This window comes from Podarcis liolepis, assembly GCF_965112155.1.
Source record: "Podarcis liolepis genome assembly, chromosome: Z".
Taxonomy (NCBI): Eukaryota; Metazoa; Chordata; class Lepidosauria; order Squamata; family Lacertidae; genus Podarcis; species Podarcis liolepis.
Window position 1 is genome coordinate 15,219,460 of NC_139570.1, and position 20,343 is coordinate 15,239,802.

Genomic DNA, 20,343 nt, shown 5'->3' on the forward strand with positions numbered 1-20,343 from the left:
ATTGAATTCACTGGGACTTACATTGACACATGCTGCAATTGTATTTGGGCTTTATCCAATGTTAGACCTACTCTGAGTAGAAACAATGAAAATAATGGACACCAGTAACTTAGACCCATTAATTTCCAATGACCCTACACTGAAAATAACTTATTTGAATACAACCCTTTGTTTACCATGGCTTTTCCTGGCTACTGATGGCTACCTTTATAATATTTTAAGGATATTTTTTTTAATTAAGAATTTTACTGCATTTTAATGATTTCTATTTGTGTTATATTTTCTGATATTACTGAATGCCAAAATGAGATGTCTGTATAACAAATGGCATATACATATTTTAATAAAACAGCACAAAATAAATCTCAGTAGATACTTATAAGATTGTGCTCCAAAGTGCCTCAGCTATTTTAGACATTCCAAAGAAAGTGAAAAACATGTTTCCAAAGACAGCATTCCAAACTGTGCTTTGACATTCAGTTTTTGACATTGTCCATATTTTAACCCACACAAGTTTTTAGAAAGTATCATTCAGTGCTGAATTTTGAAATGCATTCTTTTCTGTTCTTTGCCAATTATTTTGTCAGTCATTATGTTCAGAGCTGCACATTAATTTGGGATGCAAATTGGAATTTTTTGCAAACACACAGCCCATTTGGCAGTAAACTGCCCATATTCAGTTGATCTGGAGGTCCCAAGACCTTTGGAAATTGAAAGTGAAATAAAATAATCCATGGTATGCCATTGTCTTAGAGCAAAGGGAGCCAATGTGATCCCCACCAGATGTTCTTACATAATAATTCCCGTCAGCCCAAGCTAACATGGTCACTGTTAAGGAATGAGTAGAATTGGAGTCCAAGAACATTGGGGGGGGGGTCACTACGTGAGCTGGGTTTTCAGTGGTGACCCTGGAGTCTCCCGAAAACCTTGCTGTTAAAGAGCTGTCTTTGTCAAATGTCACATTGCCTTTCTCTGGATCTGTCTTATGATGTCTAATGGCATTGTAGTCATGATCTCTGCTACATGTGAGTTCTCTGTTGCTACATGTTTTATGTTTATTTTAGGTTGGGGGTAGGGATGTGGGTGGCGCTGGGTCTAAACCACTGAGCCTAGGGCTTGCCAATCGGAAGGTCGGCAGTTCGAATTCCTGCAACGGGCTGAGCTCCTGTTGCTCGGACCCAGCTCCTGCCAACCTAGCAGTTCAAAAGCATGTCAAAGTGCAAGTAGATAAATAGGTACCCCTCCGGCAGGAAGGTAAACGGAGTTTCCGTGCGCTGCTCTGGTTTCGCCAGAAGCGGCTTAGTCACACTGGCCACATGACCCAGAAAAACTGCCTGCAGACAAACGTCAGCTCCCTCGGCCAGTAAAGCGAGATGAGCGCCGCAACCTCAGAGTCATCTGCGACTGGACTTAACTGTCAGGGGTCCCTTTGCTCTAAGGTTGCTTTTAGGTTGGGGATGGGGTGGAGTAGTGAGCTTGAGCTTTTGCTTTCGTGATTTATTTTATTTTAAGGTTTTAATTGCAAACTGCCCAGATAATTTGGTTGGATAGGTGGTATAAACTGACAATGTTGATATTGACAGAATAATAATAACAGTAATAGGAATAGTAACAATAACAGTAATTCAAAGAAGCCTGTTCATAAATTGGCATTGCTGTTCCATAGTGATCAGTTCATACCACTGCAATTCATACCCTTGACATTTACATTTATTGAGGGAGTCATCACCAAGGACACATCACCTACAGTACCTTCCTCAAGAAAACCCCAGTAATTGCAGCCTAGGACTGAGTCCGCAGTCTTGATTTGATCATTAAGAAAAAAATGCAGACAATCTCACAGAAGCAAGAGGAGGGAGAGAGAAAAAGCATTAGCCTAGCTGAATTTTCTACACTGACTAAGCAGCTTTATCATTTCAAGGACAGAGAGGGAAAAAAGGACTTCAACTCTCCCTAAATGTAAATTACTGACACAATTGCAGCTACTTATGCCAACATAAAGTGGAATTTAACAGGGCCCTCTGGAGTTTTAAATCCTCTGAACGGTGAATGTAATGGGCAGTAGGCACTTTCTTTCAGGCAAGTTGTCAGGATTAAAATGAGAAATTTGCAGGTAGGGAAATGGTCACCTTAGTGAGCTCATGAAAAATAAAAATTAATGATGAGTTTCTTGTTTATATCCGGTTCACAGATTATCAATAAAAAAAATTGGATCAGAAACCCTGCTTTCCACCTCCCTTATCATTGCCTAGAGAGCCTGTTTGTAACGTGGCAAACTCTGGGAAAGATTGTTTTTGACTGGAAGCAATAACCAGTTTTCAAGTTGAAGAAAAGTTCAGGCATTGTTTGGTTGTCTTGTGTATGGTACCTGTATATTTAAAGCGGGTGCTCTATTCCTTGCATTTTCTAAAGCAATGACAGCATTTTTTATACTTAAAGGTAAAGGGACCCCTGACCGTTAAGTCCAGTCGTGGACGACTCCAGGGTTGCGGCGCTCATCAATTTCACCCAATTTCAATCAGGGATAGTAAAGATTTTGCCACAGGGTCCATGGATAAGAGAAACAAAACAGCATTAAAGGTATCTTCCACATTTGAATCTTACATCTGTCTTTGGGTTTTGCATGTGATGACATGAGTAATCATTTCTCCAAGGCTTTATTGCAGAGGCTCTTATGACAGGGTAAGATTCCATGGAAAAATACATCATCTCCCAGAAAAAAAACCCCCTATGGTTTAACTAGTCATTATAATGGGAACACTCACCTTTATGGACTAATGGTTTGGTTTAAGGGAGCTTTCTGCATTCCGGGGGAGAATGTTTCTGGCTCATCCCACTCCTTGGTCTGAGAAAGCAGTTTTCTACTTGCAAAGAGGGTTTTTAAAATGCAAAGAAATATTCAAAAATGTAATCTTCCAGCTGCAGTCTGTAGTCATACAGCCTACTCTATGACTGCAAGAACTCTACCATCTCTTTATCATGGTTCCTAAAGCATGCCTGTGCAACAGCAAATGGCCTTGCCAGAGCCAAGAAGATAATAGAGATAAGAGGAAATAACTATTTACCAATAGGATCTAAAGGGCTGTGTGGACAATGGGACAATTAGAGCTCCTGTTTCTATTGCAGCCTTCTCACATCCCCTGAAGAGCTCTTCCTAGAGACTGGGTAGTTGGAGAGATTCTTATAAATGGAATTTAATGTGGGAACTAAGTTGGTTATCTTATTTTCCCCATACTCTTAGACACACCTGACCATGGGGATGCCTCCCTACTAGCTGTGAGAAGGTTATCCAGTATACCTTGATCACAATAACAAACAGCCATGAAATACAAAAGATATTAAACACCAGAGAAAATGGCTTCCATTTGTTACAAGCACAGTTCTACAAGCTCTCAAATGTAAACCATTGTCACTCTCCATGTACATGTCTGATTACTTCCATCCCTTAATGGTGTGGAAAGGCTAAAGAGATGTCCATCAGGGCAACACTAGGTTCCAAGGCAGGGGGTACAGAAACAGCTGAGAAGCTGTCTAAGATGGAGGTTGCGTGCAACAAGTGAATAGCTATAATTGCCCCTGCTGTCTCATCTCTTCCTCATACAGAGTATGAACCTTGCTACCTCCTGAGAAGGACTCATAGATAGAATATATAGTGCTTGGTGAACTATGCTGCAACTTTCGTTCTGATGCAGTCATCACTCTCTCTGCTCCTATGGTCCTGGTACTAATTGTAGAGGGATTGGAGCTAAGCTTTTGGGCCTCTGTCATCAGGATAGGGCATATTTGAAGGAGACAGCCCCAGGGCACAAACAAAGGCATATCCTTGGTCCTAGTGTCCTATAGCAATAGGACACTAGAGTCTTCTACAGCCAAAGAGGAGGTCTCATCTGCTTTTGGATATAGGCATGGGCTGGCCCTGACCATATTGTTTTGACCTCCTAAAGGTAGAGAAGTGGGAAGGAGTCACAGGGAAACAGCTACTTCACAACTGTCTTAGCACTAGCCGGAAAATGTTTTAAATAGTCATATTCATATTCATATCCATCTTCATTTTCCTTCCTTCCTTCCTTCCTTCCTTCCTTCCTTCCTTCCTTTCTTTTTAAAAAAGACTATCCACTTCATAACTCCAGCAATCGCACACTTAAATAAAACATTCAGCCCAGTCCTACCTTCCCAGTCATTCACTGAAAAAGGAAGCAACTGAGGTGTCTATTATAGAGAGGACAGATAAAATTTAACTTAACGAGGAAGAAATATCCATGCCACATGTTAAAGGAAAAGCAGCTGGAAGAATGAAATCTTAATCTAATTGATGCTTCAGAACAAAAAGAAAAGGAGACAGCAGTTGGCAAAAGACTGTAGTAATCACCAGAGCATGAGCCTCAGACTCTCAGTACTCTCATTATGACCAAATCTAATCAGATGTATAATCTGTATGAGCTACAACTGTGCAGAATTTTATCTGAATACTTTTTTGCGTGTGATATTTCTTTTTCTCAGCCACTGAGGCCCCTTTTGCACTTCTGTAAATATTCTTCAACATTTGCGATGGCCAAAATTTTGCCCCACAATGGTGTTCCAGGGCATTGTGGAAGGTAGAAAATGGTGGCCAGCCTGCCAACAAAGTTGCAGTGACAGCAAAAATAGATAGATAGTGGGCAGGGGACAAAGGAGGTATGTTGCTGTCATTGCCCTTTTAAGTAACTGTTTCTTGGCCCACCCAACCCCCCTGCCGTCTGCCTTGACAACGTTAGTAAAATGGTTCCCCTGGATTCTCTGCTCACAAACAGGAAGGAGAATTTCATGGTGTCACGTATGCACAACTCTAGTATGAACTAGATCAGGGGTCTGCAACCCGCGGCTCTGGAGCCGCATGTGGCTCTTTTACATCTTTGCTGCGGCTCCAGGGTGGATACTAGCGAGGGGAGGAGGCGCATTGTGCGCCCCGACACTCCTCACTGTGGCAGGCGCTGTACTGGCTGTGACGTCGCATGGGGGGCGGTGCGTGCGTTAGTCACGCACCGTCCCGACGTCACCTTCCCGCCCGCTGTCAGATCGTGGCTCCGGAGATATATTTGTTTTAAATGTCGCAATGGTTTTGCGGCTCCCAGTTGTTGTTTTTTCTTCGGAAATGGGTCCAAGTGGCTCTTTTTGTCTTAAAGGTTGCAGACCCCTGAACTAGATATAGAGCCATACCCCAGTGCCACCCCATATACATATGACCTCCATAGTCCATTTCCTGCTGCATGGATGTTGCCTGTGAACTCAGACCACTGAAACCTGTTATTCTCCTTGGAATTCCAGCATCAAGGTATCAATAAAGCAGACATGGAATGATGGGTTGGTTGGTAATTGAACTGTGCTGATGGGAACAAAAATTAGATATGTGGGAGGGAGTCTGTACATTGACAAAGGCCTTTGCTTATGACACCAATCAGGAAAGGCCAAGGATTTGATAGTGTACTTCTCATATCTCCCTTTGCAAGCTTCCCTGATAAGAAAAACCCACACCCTAGGTTTTAGTTATCTAGATGACTGAATGGTACAAACATTGTCCCCATGGAAACATTTCAAGAGCACACACTGGGCTCATGGCCCATTGGCTCTTGAGTGGGAAAATGGCTTGTGAATGGTGCCTTGCATCACCTGGTTAAAAATAGCATTTGATGGCTCACTGTTGAATATGTGAAATGACTTCTTCAGGAGAAGGGAGATACCATAGATCAATGGTAGGGCACCTTGTTTGCATGCAGAAGATCCCAGGGGCAGTCTCTGAAATTTTCCTTTTAAATAAAAAAGAATCAGGGTGCAGGTGATAGGAAATACTTCTGTTCAAGACCTTGGAGAACTGCCAGTCAGAATAGATGTTACTAGGCAAGTTTGACCTGGTATAACAGCTTTATATGTTCCCCAAAGCACTGCATTTGTGGCAATATGAAAGTTCTGACAGACACTGCAGCCATAAAATGATGAAATGGCTCTTGTGAACCAGCCCTTCCTTAGCTTTTTTTATTTTAATAGATCATGTGTTCTTGTTGTAGCCAGTTTACAGAGATGCTTTATGATAAACCAACATATGGCAGGGATAACCAATGTGTCATTCTCCCAATGCTGGGGACCACAATTCCCATGACACCTACTCATTGACTATGCTGGCTAGGACTGATGGGTGTTATGGTCCAAAATATCTGGATGGTGCCATATTGGCTACTCCTAGAATACTGAGTCAACATGCAGGTTTGTCTACATATTCTAACTGGCTACATATTCTAACTGGCAGCAGGTTCTTGGACGTTAAGTGTCTTTTCCAGCACTTGCAACCTAATTCCTTTGGTGGAGAAGCTGGGGACTTTCTACATGCAAAACATGCATTCTAGTCTGCTATTGCACTAGGGCCCTTTCCATCAACTTGATTGGTGATATTTATATGTAGGTAGAGGACTGTGCTGAGCACACAATGATAATGATTAGAACTCCACAAAGCTTTGGAATGTGCCATGTTCAATAGAAACATAGAAAGCTTCAATATACCAAATCAAACCATTGTTCCATTTAGCTCAGTATTGTCTACAAAGACTGACAGCAGCTCTCCAGAGTTTAAGGCAGAAATGGTGGAGTTTGAACCTGAGACATTCTGCAGGCAATGCAGATGTTGTACCACTGAGGATGCACTGTCCTTTATGGAATAACATCTGGGACATAATATCGTGCCCAACAAAGTTAGAGCTAGCATTGGATACAACCAAAGGGAATCTGCCTTACAATTAGCCAGATTATTGTTCCATCAAGTTACACTGGTTGGCAGTATTTCTCCAGGCAGGGTTCTTTCACAGCCCTAGCTGGAGATGCCAAGGACTGAATCTGGGACTTTTTGCATGTAAAATAAATGTTCTCCCTCCGGGCTACTGCATCACCTTAAAAATCCAATGAGAATCCATTACAAAGCTACTCTCTAAGACAAGCAGACATGGAGATTGTGCAGGAAGCAATGGGATAGACATCCAAGTGTACATTTGAGGACTAGCGTGTAAATGAGGGATTTACAACAGCAGCCCCCAGACAAATTGCTGTATCATGGCTAGTTTAGCATTCTTATTATATATAAGCCAGAGAGTGCATAACAGCATGCTAAAGAAAGGCACACTGTATGTAAGTATGGCAAGAATTTGAAACAGTACACATATTTTACTTTTCTGTAAAATCCTCCAAGCCCTGCTAAAACTGAAGGGCACTTGAATTTTCCCCAAGCTGTAATTGTATCCAAGTTGCATTGGGTGGTTACACACTACAGTATGTCAGTCAAAAAATTGGTTTTTATTCCCTCTTCCAAAATTTACATGTAAAGCCTAAGAACAAAAGTAATATGCTAATATGAAATATCTGTAGATTAGTCACGGATGCTACTATTTTTTTTAAAAGATATTTATTACAAATCTCCAAATGGAGCACTCTCTCTCACCCCCAGTTCATTGTGCAAAAACTAATCTTAAACTTTCAAATATATTACTTGACATTTTATAGCCACCAGAGCAGAATAGCAATTTTTTAAATGTTAGTGGAAATTGGATAAGAAACCACATCTCAAAGGAGAATCACTAGAGTATGGAATACAGCTATTAATTTATTTTCCATTACCACCTGGAATCTCTTTCTACTCTTCACATCCATCTATCATCTGTTCTGCTTAGTCTATACCCATAAAAATAATTTTGTGATTATAGGAGGGAAAGATACTGTCAGATGATTTATGGGTGATCAGTAATCTAAAAGTAACACTGCAAATTAAGCTTCTCAAATAAGCACTTAATTTAGATGTAAGAAGACATTTATTGTACAGTATGTTAATTAAACAACAATTCATGGATAAAGAGCAGCTGATTAGGTTACACAGATACCAGAACAGCTTAGACACTCTCTTTCTCTTTTTAATTTTAGATGCTGCAGTAAATGATCCTCCAAGCTCATCCATATTAACCTTTGTACAGTTATTCACAACTGCATTCTATCTCCTCCCCAAAGTTTTACAGCTAATCTTGTTTTGTCCAGAACTTGATACTGTTGTTATAATGGAAGGAGAGAAAACCATTTTTTTTTTTTTAGAAAAAAGGAAGAAAAAGAGAGGGAGATGTCAATAAACAAAAATCTAGTTCACAGACTTTACTGAACCAGCACTATTCTGACATGGTGGAGGAGCAAGCATGCCCCCTCCACCAAAGATATAAATAATGACACCTGTGAGATATAAATAACAGTGCTTGGTTTTACATTAATGCCCAAGTGGGAAAGGGCTGTAGCTGAGTGGTGGAGAGCATCTGCTTTGCATGCAGAAAGTCTCAGGTTCAATCCCCAGTATCTCCAGGTAGGGCTGGGGGGAAATCCCTGCCTGAAACCCTGCCAGGCTGTGTAGGAAATACAGAACTTGGTGGGGGCCAATGGTCTGATTTGGTATAAAGCAGGCACATTCAACAGGTAGATCGTGATCTACCAGTAGATCACTGGACGTCTGTGGTAGATCATGGGCAGATCAGTGGCTCCCCCTAAAGAAGCTGGACAACTTTGGCTCCCCTAAAAAAAGCTCAACATTTTGGCCCTTCACCCCCCCCAAAAAAAACAGGCCTTCCCTCCTCCCTAAAAGAAGCTCAACAAGTTTGACCTGAGCCCCCCAAAAGGGGGTAGATCACTGCCAGTCTTTGTGAGTAGATCACAGTCTCTTGGGAGTTGGCTACTGTGGCGTTTGCCTCCTAGGTGGGTCATAAGGAAAGGGTTAAATGAGTGTGACATGATTGGCTAGTGGAAACTGATAGGAGGAGTGAGAGTGGGAGTTGTGTGGAAGTCAGTTGAGAGTTGGAGAAGAAAGAGGGAGGATATAAGTCTGTGGGTTGGTCATGTTGTGTGGTGAGAGAGTGAGAGGAACTGTTAGGTGGAGTCAGATAGATAGTTAGGATAATCAGTTTGAAGTTGTTAGGAACATATAGGTCAGTAAATAAACTAAGACTAAGAAACTGCCAAGAAAAAAACCCTGAAACCATAAGCTTGTTCATGCCTATAAAAGAAACGTGATTATTTGTTAATGCTAACAACTGTCTGGACTCTGTGTGTACCCGAGAGAAACGGGTTGGTGGCAGCGAAGAGGCAATCACAGTGGTGGCACAGGGATCAATAGACCGTCAAACGTCCGGGGACCCTGTGTGATCGCCACAGCTTCCCTTGGTGTAAGGCATGTAGTTATGTTCACCCAATCGTCATACATCCTTATAAAATTCACGTGGACTAGGTGTGCTCATGATGGAGGTGTGCAAATTATTTGTACAAATCCCAAGTAACTGGCTGCGATGGGTGCCGCAGAGGGATCTACAAAGCACTTTATTATGTGCCTCAGCAATCTAGGCATCAAAGAAAAAATGCTGCAGACAAATATTTATGAGAAGGAAAACTATGTTTCTAAGCTTTACTGCTAATGCCATGATTGGGGGGGGGGGGGAGAGAAGCTTTGCGAAATGGAAACTTACATCTCTAGCTTAAGGAAAACATCAGGTTCGGGTGGGGGTGGGGGGACGACTTCCAACTCACCTGCAAGGTCTAGTATGTAATCAGAGGAAATGATTTTATCAGCACTCTCCTATTCCAGTGCTTTGGAGGAAGGATCAGCTTTTCAAGAGCGAATCATTTATTTGTCTTCTCTAAGCTTAAGGAAGATGCCAGGTTTCAGAGGGAAGTGGTGGAAGGAGAATTGTGCTGTGACTGACATGCCAAGCTTGTAACTGCATAGCACAAATGCCTCTGGACCTATTTGTTTGCCATTTTTCAGGTTTCTTACACAGGGGCTTCTCTCGTGTGCACTTGCAGTTTTTAACCAATTGTCTGCAAAATACCAAGGGAGCGTAAATAATTCCTTTAAAAAAAAAACCACACCCTGAAAATATAAAGGCTGCACTTGCAGGAAAACCACTGCAGCCATCCTGCTGAAATTTGTCGGATTTAGGCACTGAGGAGGGATGACCTTGCCTGCAGATTTCATCCAATTCCACCCAAAACAATATTCAGATATACCAAGCTTATTTGTAGGTACTCATGTGGCTATTTATATATCATTTGCTTTAGTAGAATAGGTTGCAAGTAAAAATAGCACTAGAGCATACAAATTTCATGAAGAAGGTCCCAGATACAAATTTCCTGAATTTGTATTTGCAGGATCTCTGGTGGAAGCATTCCCTTGGAATCGTATAGAAGTATTGTCACTCATGATAAACAATGCTGGGACAGATAGCCATTAGCTTGGCAGTATCTAAGACAGTTGTTATCCACTCTCCACAGTGTTTCCCAGGCTTGGTAACAGCATACAGTGGTGCCTCGCAAGACGAAATTAATTCGTTCCGCAATTCTCTTCGTCTTGCGGGTTTTTCGTCTTGCGATGCACGGTTTCCCATAGGAATGCATTGAAAATCAATTAATGCATTCCTAGGGAAACCACCTTCAGACCAGGTCCGGGGACAGTCTGTCCCCGGACCTCTTCTGAAGGCTGGGGGGGGGGACAAGGGCTTTTCTTCCCACCCCCAGCATTTTAAAAAACCCTGGGACAGCGGAGGACTTCTCCGCTGTGCGGGGCTATCTTAAAATGCTGGCGGGCGGCATTTTAAAATCGCTCCGGACAGCGGAGGACTTCTCCGCTGTCCGGGGCGATTTAAAAGCCCCTGGGAAGGCAGGCAGGGGGGACAAAGGCTTTCGCCCCCTGCCCGCCTTCAGAAGGTGTTCCCGCCCCCCGCCCCACTTCGGAACAGCTTTCCGAAGTGGGGCGGCGGCGGCAGGTGTCCCCGCCTCCCCGCCCCACTTCGGAACAGCTTTCCGAAGTGGGGCGGATGGGACAGGTGTCCCCGCCCCCCCGCCCCACTTCGGAAAGCTGTTCCGAAGTGGGGCGGCGGCGGCAGGTGTCCCCGCCCCCCCGCCCCACTTCGGAAAGCTGTTCCGAAGTGGGGCGGCGGCGGCATGTGTCCCCGCCCCCCCGCCCCACTTCGGAACAGCTTTCCGAAGTGGGGCGGATGGGACAGGTGTCCCCGCCCCCCCGCCCCACTTCGGAAAGCTGTTCCGAAGTGGGGCGGCGGCGGCAGGTGTCCCCGGCCCCCCGCCCCACTTCGGAAAGCTGTTCCGAAGTGGGGCGGCGGCGGCAGGTGTCCCCGCCCCCCCGCCCCACTTCGGAACAGCTTTCCGAAGTGGGGCGGCTGGGGCAGCTGTTCCCGCCCCCCTCCCCCCTTCGGAACATCGTTCCGAAGTGGGGCGGCTGGGGCAGCTGTTCCCGCCCCCCCTCCCCCCTTCGGAACATCGTTCCGAAGTGGGGCAGATGGGGCAACTGTTCCCGCCCCACCTCCCCCCTTCGGAACATCGTTCCGAAGTGGGGCGGCTGGGGCAGCTGTTCCCGCCCCACCTCCCCACTTCGGAACATCGTTCCGAAGTGGGGCGGATGGGGCAGCTGTTCCCGCCCCCCCTCCCCCCTTCGGAACATCGTTCCGAAGTGGGGCGGCTGGGGCAGCTGTTCCCGCCCCCCTCCCCCCTTCGGAACATCGTTCCGAAGTGGGGCGGATGGGGCAGTTGTTCCCGCCCCACCTCCCCCCTTCGGAACATCGTTCCGAAGTGGGGCGGCTGGGGCAGCTGTTCCCGCCCCACCTCCCCACTTCGGAACATCGTTCCGAAGTGGGGCGGATGGGGCAGCTGTTCCCGCCCCCCCTCCCCCTTCGGAACATCGTTCCGAAGTGGGGCGGCTGGGGCAGCTGTTCCCGCCCCCCTCCCCCCTTCGGAACATCGTTCCGAAGTGGGGCGGATGGGGCAGCTGTTCCCGCCCCACCTCCCCACTTCGGAACATCGTTCCGAAGTGGGGCGGATGGGGCAGCTGTTCCCGCCCCCCGATTCGGAACAGCGTTTTAAAATGCTGTGGGTCGGCAGCGCTTCGCTGCCGACCCCCAGCATTTTAAAATCTCCCCGGGACAGAGACTTCTCTGCTGTCCCTTGGAGATTTTAAAATGCTGGGGGTCGGCAGCGAACGCTTCGCTCCCGCCCGCCAGCATTTTAAGATCACCCGGGGCAGGCGGGGGGGAGGCAGGTGGGGGGGGAGCAAAGACTTTTGCCCCCCGCCGTCCTTCAGAAGAGGTCCTTTTCTGAAGGCCGGCTGTGGGCGAAAGTCTTTGCTCCCGACCGCCAGCATTTCCCTATGGGCTTTCGTCTTGCGATGCAAGCCCATAGGGAAATTCGTCTTGCGAAGCGCCTCCAAAACAGAAAACCCTTTCGTCTTGCGGGTTTTCCGTCTTGCGAGGCATTCGTCTTGCGGGGTACCACTGTACTTAGCTCCTGGGCTAAGTTCAAAGTGCTCCTTTGAGTATATAAAGCCCTATGCAGCTTGGGACCAAAATACCTGAAAGATCCTCTCACTTCTTATACACCCAATCAATCACTGCACATAATTCCAGCCAGCCAATCACACACCCCTCTAGCAGGTCATCCCATTCCTTTCTACCCCACCCCTTGAGAATGACAGTCAACACCCTATGGATAATGAGCAACATTCCATAGGTCTATTGGGGAGGAGAAATAACTTGTTTTATACTTCTACTGGTTTCAAGGTTTTTTCAAGCATGCTGACACTTCCCTCGTTTTTTGGTTGCAATCCCATTGACACCCATTACATGAGTTAGAAGGAATAAGATGTGTGTGTGTTTGTGTGTGTGTGTGTACGCGCACACACACGTATGCTTTTTAAAAAAGCTACTTATAATGCAACAAGACAACAAGAAGCAAAGTACATGGCAAAATTTATATGCATCTCAAACTAGAACAAGATTTGCCCTTTGGGAAATTTCATCTATCTTTAAAGATTGCTTCTATTGCATGCCTTTAAATAAATAAAGAAAGCTAAAGAATATTTTTGGGAGGAGGAAGCTATATTGTACATATTCTGGAGTTGTTTATTGGCTTTCTGCAGTGGATGCAAAAAAAAAAAAAAGCTCATTGAAGACATAAAACACACCAAGTGCTCACACTCATTCCTGTCTTTTTAATGAACTTGGTTATGTTGTAAAATTATACCCAGGCAAATAAAATGTGATATATATTTTAAAGAGAAAATAGAGGGAATTTGAGTTTCTCCAGTTGCAATTTCACAATTAGCATAATTTATCCACAGGATGGCACTGTAGGGTTTTGCTATCACTGCGTCTACAAGGAGTGTGTGAGAGGAAACAACAAGCTAGAATAAAGCTGCAATGAAAAGAAAAAGGAAGAAGCATGCAAAGACACAACACAGAGAGAGACTTCATGTGTAGAATGTATGTGTGGATAAGGAAAACCAGGGCACAGCCAGTGGCCCCATACTCAACCTCAGGTACATGATCAGCTCCACCTCCAGTGTTTGCAGCTGTTCATGCACTGGGATCCTTTTGTGTAGGATTGGGCTGAATGTGCTGATAAAAGGGAGTGGGGCTGATGGAACTCTGTCACTGCTGGTAGGCTGTCCCACCACAATTTTTTTAGACACTTTGATGCACATCCTAAATATGGCCAAATTGCCTCCATCTGCACACACCAGCATTTGCAACATCTCTTATTTTAATACTGATATAACTACTGCTTATATGAACAAGGGTGTCCACCATTTCCCACTCACTGAGCATCTTGGTTCAGTCAGAGGTTATTACACTCTTCAGAAATAGCAACCCAACTATTCTATATGTGGCCATTAAACTCAGGATGCAGGAAACACTCAAAAGTCCCCAGATCTTCATTTCAAGCTATGAATTTAACAACTTAACACATCAGGCAAGTCCAGCTGTTGTTATCCCCAGGACCATCATGCTTGTTCATAGCCCGAAATTTCTTAGTTTTGCTGCCTACCAAAAGACAAAAAGTCTTTCTCTTTTTAGATAGCATATCGTCCTCTGTGAGCCAGCCATTTTTTAAAAAACAAACCTCACTGCAGACCTTTGGGGTAAACTACAGAATCTGCAAAGCATGAGACATCGCCAGAGATCAGTGACTTAATCTGATGGCTGATAGCTTCCCTGCAGAAGACAAATGACTCTCCAAGATCACCTAGTGGGGATGCACTGATAGGCAACTAAGCTTGGGCATTAATCATCCTGCCCAATGAGTGCACATGTGTATATGTGAATGAGAGCTACATATTCCTCTTTGGCGCCAAATGACTCTTGTACCAGTATCACCCAGCCAGTTCTCTGGCACTGTGTAAGAGGTAGTGTTGGCAGCTGTTGAGTTGTCACAGGTGGCTCAATAACATGCAGGGCCTATTCTCATGATACACCTGCTAAATGGGGGAGGGGGGTTGTTACCTTTCCATACACCAGTGATCCGTGCTGCACACCCACTAGTAGGGATGTTCATTAAGCATTTAATGTTCAGCAACATGATTGTTATTTCCGGCTTGATCATAGCGGACTAAGTTTGAATGATGCTCTCCCTCATGGGCCAGGCTGGAGGAGCTTTGGAGACTCTGGCAGCATGCCCCTTCCAACTCCGGTTCAGCTGATGAACCACAGGATCCTGGTGCCATGAGAGCAAGAACTGCAGAACAGGCTGCTGTCCAAATATATCCTTGGTGAATTCTCTCGCTTTCATTTTATTTGACATTTTAGAGGCAGAGAGTTCTTACAGATGACTGGCCTGTGGCAGCTGGCTGCCAACATGAGCTGTTATTGAGTTATAACACACACACACACACACACACACACACACAAACGTACAAATGTGTGAAAAATTGAAACAGCAATGGCTGTTGCAAGAGGAAAATGTGTGAAAAATTGAAATGACAAAAGCTTTGTGTTATCAGCCTCTCTCGCTGTCACAGACAAACTGGGAAGCTGCTAGCAGTCTTGAAGTCAAAGAGGGATGTAACAGCATGGCAAAGGGGCCCTCCGGTCACGAACTCTCTTGGATAAATCTTCAGGTATAAGTCTTGTCCAGTTTGTAAGAAGGGGTAAAGAGGGAATGTAGTAAAATGAATGAAGAAAGAGACAAACAAATATCAGCAAAATGAGGCCATAGCTGCTACACAGATTTAAACACAGCTACAACTAGGGATGTGAAAGGAATTTTGTTCAGTTCACATTTTAACTACCAAATTTGCACTTCCTGAAACAACGCACAAACCAAAACTACAGATCCAATGATTCTTTGGAAAGGAACTCAAGACACCTATGTATGAAACTAATATTTGTAGTGTACCAATAACCTGAAAACAACAGTTATTATTGCTATTCAGAAGAACAAAGAGTCTTGTGAATTCTTTAAGGTTAACAAATTTACCATATCAAAAAAGGTAATGTCTGCTATAGAATCTGTTTACTCTTATTTTTTTACCTAGTGTGTTAACTATGAATTTTTGTTCTTTTTTTTGTTTGTATTTAGAAGCTACACAAAATCCGAGGCCTTAAGATGTAGATCACTGGTTTGTGTATAAATATGCCACTCAATAAATTGAGGACTACAACTCCCATCAGTCCCAGCTGGCATTGATGGGAGTTGTAGCTGGCACTGGTGGGATCTGTAGGGCACCAGGGACTATTTTCAGTTTAAATAGACATGTGAAAATATGGAAAGAAGAAAGAACAAGTAAAGAAAATGGAGGGAAACTGATGCTAAATTAAAATATCAGGGAATTAAAGAAGGTATGAGAAAATAAATATATACTAAAGTGCTTTTGAATACCATTTGTCATTTAAATATCTGAAAGTACAGAGTTGCAAATATAAGGTGCTGCCAGAGAAGTGCATTAGATAGGATGGGTGAACTGTGACCCCCCTGACCTTGTAGCTAGACTGTAGTTTCTAGACTGCATCATCACTGACCACTGACCACACTGGCTGAGGATGATGGGAGTTGTGGTTCAACAGCATCTGGAGGACATTGCATTGGCTGCCTTTGATCTGTATGCATGATTCATGAATCCCAACAACAGCACCTTTAATAAAGAAATGGCATTTGCCTGTTTCTTATTAGCCCCAGTGGTTTCAGTTTTCTGACCCTGAAGGGTCTTACAACTCCTACTCCTAAGTCCATTCAATCTTACAACACTTGGAGAATAGAAAAAAAATTGTGCCAAATTGGGGGGGGGGAGGTTGCTGTGACATATCCACTGGTCATTAGGAGAGTCCCACCCCAATCTATACCCTGGAACCCTCTGAAAGTCACTAAATGCCCCACCTTTCATAAGAGTATTAAACCCACAGTTGAATAGTTCAATGTATAGTTAGCTCCCTAACTATTTGTGACCTTTGCCTTCAAGATCTGGGAAGCTTTCGACAACTAATTTAACCTCTTTGTTTCCTCTACCTTGCGGAATGAAAAATGAGTTAGTGGTGAAAGAAGCAACCATTGAACAACTTACATTACATTGTGCTCAGGAAGGTTAGAACTGAAGCCTAAATAAGGAAAATAGTATCTCCATATTGCTGAACTACAATGTCCACCATCAGTTTCTTTTACATTTTTTTGTTCCTCCATCAAAACCCTAATGCTTATTCTAGTGATGGCAAGGTCTGCCATTTGACTAAAGAAATCTTAGACAACTGGTGTTCTTAGTTGATCAATAGTCAGAATACACATTCAAGGGGAAATGTTTTGTGTTTAGATAATTTATTACAGTACGGATAATCTTAGGAGACATATCCCCCCTTTCTTTTTAACACAGAAGGGACTACCTATTTTATCTGCATTTTTAATGTCCTTGTAGTAAAAACAATTTATAAATCAATTAAACTCCACTGACTGATGAGTTGCTTATTAGAATGCAGATCGAATTCTCCTCCTCAAACTATAAACAACCACACAACACGAGTGTGGGGCTTCTGTTGTCTTCTTACCCCAGGCACTGGCAGGGACATCTCTAGAGATGAGCATGCTCTGCTCACATAGGTTCCCTTCATGGTGTGGAGCTCTGAACAATCAGAGTTACACACCATGACAAGTTTCCTACATGTGGAGAGCAGATTCCCCTGCCCCTCAGGTTGTGGACAGTGAAGAAGGGTGTGATAGCAATAGAGGGCAATGGAGGCCCAACTCCTTCCCTCCCATGATTGCTAATTTCATGAAGAAGACTGCCTCAGTTCAGCTTGTTCAAACTACTCAGACTTGTTCAAACTACTCAAACTACTTAGACTACTCATGCAACTAAATGGTTCTGTCTAGATAATAATTATTAATAATAGTAACAACTATTGTTGTTGCTGCTGCTGCTGCTATTCATAGAGTATTTCCAACAAGCATCCAATCCACTTTGCATATATTATCCTAGTAATCATTATAAGAAGCCTGAAAGGAACACCAATAATTATTATGTCCATGTTACAAGGTGAAGTGCTGAGTTTAGTGGTCTGCCTAGACTCTCCCAGTAACATTCTGACTGCAGCATGATTCCACTCTGGGATTTACTGACTCTGAGCTCATTTTCTTAACCAGTGGAGCATTTTCAGCTTTTTAGTTTTGCAAAAAAGATGACTAAGAGGAAATATGATGAGATTTATTTATTTTTATATATTCTATTTGTGGTGAAAGTAGATTTTCCCCTGCTTTCTCATAAAACTAGAACATAGACTAATCCATTGAATTGATTGGTGGGGTATTCCCTACAGTCAAAAGAGAGTACTTCTTTGCGCAGCAATTAATTAATGTGTGGGAATTACTGCCAGAAAATGAGATGATGGTCACCAACTTTGATGGGATACCCTCCCCACAGAGGGATGACTGACAGCAACAATGCAGTCACTTCAGCGCCAAGTTAAAAGCTTCTTATTTTGGTCTGTTAGCTGCTCTATTTTTTTAATTGTCTAGACATGTGTTTGACTTGATTGCTGTATTAAAGTCTTTTATTTTGGTATGGTTGTGGATCATGGTCACTGTATACCACCCTCACATCTGTTAGGATGAAAGATGAGTTTTCTTTTTTATTTTTATTTTTTAAAAAATGTAGAATCTCCAGTTAGTTATTCAGAACTTCATGAAAAATGGCTTTTTGTCATGATGGCTGTATGGAAACTTTTAGAGTCAAGGGGACTTAGAGTCTGGGTTGCAGTAGTGGGACATTTTTGTGTTCAGGGTTTTCCAGTGCACTTCCTAGAACAGAATTGCAGGTCACTGATAGAGCATCTATTTTGCATGCAGAGGATTCCAGAGTCAATCCCAGATCCTGTGTACAGTGACTTTTTCTGTTTAAGGTTAAAAACAGGAGGCTTGGGGTGTGAATGTGTAAAAACAACCCGACTACATCAAGAGGCAATAAGAACCTCTTCCCCAAATTCTGGACTTTCCCCCCATACACCTAAACATTTTCCCTCCCAATGACCCAGAGAATTCAAAGAATTATGCTGGATTTGATGTTTAGATCAGCCCCAGTTCCTTTTTTAATCTGTTCAAAATCATATTGCTTAGTCGTATTCCCCCTCCTCATGCCCTGAGACACTAATATTTTCTTCATTCATTTATTTCTTTTTCTAGCAGTGCAAATGACAAGAACATTATTTCCCATTTGCCCTATCCAGAGGGTAGGATATTGGTGAAGACTGGCCAACTCACAGGTCAATCTGTCATATTTTCTCCTCTCAGTATGTGAGCAGTGGCAGATTTCTTCCTTTCATTAGTTGTGCAGAGGCACTGTGCATGGAACTGCTTTACTGAATTTTCACTTTGGGTGTAACACTGGGAAACAAAGGAGTAGCATGATGGGGTAACGCAACCAGATCACTACGGTGGAAAGGGTTGAGATTTCAGTGGATTTCGCAAGGCACATTATCCTTCCTCTGCGAGGGAGCCTTCCCAAATCCGCTGAAAGAGGTAGTCATTAAACCGCTTCTTAGAAAAAAATCTTTAGACCCAGCCAATATGGCCAACTATCACCCAGTCTCAAATCTACCATTCTTGGGCAAGGTGATTGAGCAGGTGGTTGCTGAACAACTCCAAGCACGCCTGGAGGATGTGGACCATTTGGATCCCTTCCAATTGGGATTCAGGCCTCACCACGGGACTGAAACTGCCTTGGTCGCGCTGGTTGATGATCTCTGGTGGGCTAGGGACAAAGGTGAGAGCTGTTTCCTAGTTCTGCTGGATCTCTCAGTGGCCTTTGGCACCATTGACCATAACATCCTTCTGAATGTTATTATTCCTCTGTGATACTTTACTTTACTAAATCAGGTTGTGTGAGAGGGATCTCGCACAGCCTCCTCTCTCAGACAGTGTCTAATACAGCTGCCTTCTTCATTTAGGTGGAACAAGTCCACCCCAACTAAATGTTGGAGACAATACATTCAGTTGTACAGTATAATCTCATTGAAATGGTTTGTCTCCAGATTAATAACACTTTATGAATGACTTTTCCTTAAACACACATGGGTTAGATAGGAAATACCAGCTTATTTTCCCCCTTCCTCCTTTCTATGGTTGTCACTCATAGCCACGTAAGATTGTCTTCCACGAACATGGTTTTAATAGTGAGTCCATAAGTGACAGTGGAGGCCAGTTCTGGATCCACAAGTCCTCCCACAGTGGGAACATAGGTTTCCGGGCAGGAGTTGATCATAGTGAGGGTTTGTCAAGTGTCCCTTCCTCTTAGCACATTTCTCCCTTTTGTCCTGAGTTTGAGCATCTTCAAAGCCCATGACACCTTTGGTAAAGGCTGTTCTCCAACTGAAGTGCTCACAGGAAAGGAAGGCCATCCCTATCACCTCACAAGGTATTGAAATGCAAACTAATAGACGAAGGAAAATAACAATGTAGGATGAGTCTTGCTGGATGAGACAGAAGATCCATACACAGCCTGAATAAAAACATCTCAGAGATCACCTACCCAACATTTATCCATGTCAGAGAAAAAATCCCATTATAATTCTGTGAAGACAGAAGTGTAGGAAATGACACCATTTAAAATTGCTGTGTTTAAATTCTATACTATAAAAAAATTATTTCTCAGTTGGCTCTATCACTTGCATGCAACTAGTTATTCATTTTTGTTACAGTCTGGTGGAAGAACTAGTCTTTTGAGAAGAAACTTTCAGAATAAAATAAATAACTTCTTAAAAGTCAGTTTCTGTCTTAAGAAGCTCAGGTCATTCTGGGGGCATCAAAGGAAAGGGAAGCATAGACCTTCCCAGAACAATGACTCCCAAAAAATTCAATAAATGAAGAAAAGATCATAAGATCAGCAAAATAACATGTCAATTACTTGAAAGGAACTCTAATCAAAGAGATTTAGTACAATCTCCCAAACAAAGGAAATTCTTGAATCAAGGTAACAAAAGGAGGGGGGAAAGTTCAAGGATGAAAAGATATTGGAGAAGGGTTTCCTTACCCTTCTTG

The 20,343-nt window shown here is 43.4% G+C and overlaps 2 long non-coding RNA genes across 2 annotated transcripts in view; one reads left to right on the forward strand and one right to left on the reverse strand.

Moving 5' to 3' along the window:
* LOC310698702 overlaps positions 1–17,113 on the forward strand; it is a 32,818-nt gene extending 15,705 nt beyond the window's left edge. Inside the window, exons 3-4 of the long non-coding RNA XR_014521709.1 lie at positions 2,440–2,580; positions 13,169–17,113. This is a non-coding gene — a long non-coding RNA (uncharacterized lncRNA). The remainder of the gene's footprint in view (positions 1–2,439; positions 2,581–13,168) is intronic.
* The window catches only part of LOC310698888, a 411,787-nt gene that overhangs the window by 333,010 nt on the left and 58,434 nt on the right, over positions 1–20,343 (reverse strand). The window lies entirely within an intron of this gene.